General features: G+C 41.1%; 1 protein-coding gene across 1 annotated transcript in view; it reads right to left on the bottom strand.

Moving 5' to 3' along the window:
• Positions 1-2,084, bottom strand: part of dcc (DCC netrin 1 receptor) — a gene marked incomplete in the record, with an annotated part of 396,097 nt that overhangs the window by 186,623 nt on the left and 207,390 nt on the right.

Below are 2,084 nucleotides of genomic sequence, written 5' to 3'. Positions count from 1 at the left end.
GGGGGGGGGGGGGGGGGGGGGGGGGGAGACAAGGAGGTGGAGGGAAGGTGCAGGAGAGGCAGAGCGAATAGGGAGCAAATGACAAATGAGATGAGCAGAGAAGGAACGGAAAAGACGTGAAGAGACAAGAAGGAAGAAAAGGAGGAAGAAGAGTGGTAAAGAAGATCACAGGCAAGAAGAACAAGCGGCAGAGCATCTGAAGACTTTTTAGTCCTCAATCAGAAGGTATCAATCATCTGAACGTGGAGGCGGCTGCCACCTCTCACATTAAATCAATGCTTGTCAAAGTAATGGGATGATGAATGGCTGACACCTCAGAAATGAATTCAAACATTGAAATAGATACAGGGCTTGAAAAAAAATCTGGAGGTTGTTCCTGTGAGAAGTTGATAAATAGGGTTTTGGACTAACTAGTTTTATAGTGGAGTTATATCCAGACTCATAACAATTGGGCAATTTGCCATATGCTGAGCTAGAATGTAAGCAATGCCTCAATAAGTTATGAGACAAAAATTAGAGACCTGGATACTTAAATGACATTTGATCACAGGCCTTTTTATTGACACCTGGTATTATTATTATTATTATTATTACTAGTATTATTATTATTACCACCACCAGGTAGGGCTGAATGATTTATCTGCCAGATATTGCAATTATGGCTCGAGATTTAAAAAAAAAATGTAAGCGGTGTATATGTCCCCCCCGATGGACACCACTTATTTTTCCTTTGCAGAGGAAGTGCTTATCTGTAGCGTTTAAACAGCTTGACATAACAGGATTAGGTCGAGGGACCTTTCAAAGAGCCATTATTATGCATTTTTGGGATTCCCCCCATGTTTTAGTGTGTTATACAGTTTTTGTGTGTATGTAGTAGATGTATGTAAAGTACAAATGGTTCTTTTCCTCCCTGAAAACACCTTGCCCATATTCCTGTTTGTATTTCCGCAATTAGCGATGCCACTGATTGAGAAAGCATAGCGCCGCCTGAGCAAGCACAGCCCGACCAATGGCGTGCTTGAATTTGGTTGAACAATGAAAACAGAGTTGGCCAGCTGACCAATCAGAGCAGACTTGGCTTTTCAGGAAGGCGGTCCAAGAGCTCAGGCAGAGGAGCTGCAACAATGGATATTATGAGACAAATAATGTTTTTTGCACATCAAAATATGTAGACCTGTTCTAGCAGAGGACAAATATGATGCTAAAAACAAGTTTAATAGGGGCTCTTTAACTTCTGGGGTGGATCTTTTTCTTAATTAGGAATGGGAGCATATGGTGCCAATGCCATTCCCACCTAACGTGTGTTGTTCCTGATCCATATTGGATATTCAGATCATCATAATGGGTTACCTGACACATCTTTAAACCACAAACTATTTTTCATTAGTCAAATATAGAAAATGGACCCTAGCAGCTCCCGGTGAGAGTGTCGCAGAACAGGAATGATGTGTTGTGTTCAGGATTTAAATGGTTGATATGCAGATTCTTTTCAACGAACTTAAAATACTGAAGCGACAAAACACAAACAGAAATGAAAACTAAAAGAATGCCGATCTTGCTGTGTGATCCGTGCTGGCTTACATCATTTCATAGTTCACCTTCCATGTTGTGGATCATGTCAAACTTGCTCTGAAGGATTTCAGTCTCCATCTCCACTTTTTCTTTATAGCAGGGATATGCCTCAATTTTATTACAAGAAGCATTCCAAAAAAACAATCATGACTTTGACAAAACAATTGTAACTGCTAGCTAATCTCTTACTGTCCTCTGGATTTTTAACGCTCCTCTTTAGCGACACCGTCCCGTGGACAGGGCGTTTTCTCCACCGAAGCGAAGCCGTTGTCTCCACTAATACACGTTTCCATAAATTGCAAGCATTAAATCTTCATGAACACGCTCATGCAGCACGCCATTTGAAAGCCTAAAGTCTCGTGATTTGATTAAGCCCACACATCAACACACTTTTTCCTCGTGTCTTTATTCACAGCGGTGAACAATCGCCAAAAAACTTTTTTTCCTACATCGGCAACAATCCAAGGAATAAGAACATCCAATCCATTTTATCCAAAACGAGCTGGTCGCCT

This window comes from Etheostoma spectabile, chromosome 16, assembly GCF_008692095.1.
Source record: "Etheostoma spectabile isolate EspeVRDwgs_2016 chromosome 16, UIUC_Espe_1.0, whole genome shotgun sequence".
Lineage (NCBI taxonomy): Eukaryota > Metazoa > Chordata > Actinopteri > Perciformes > Percidae > Etheostoma > Etheostoma spectabile.
Note: the sequence above shows the minus strand (reverse complement) of the source record. Positions and strands in the feature narration are given on the sequence as shown.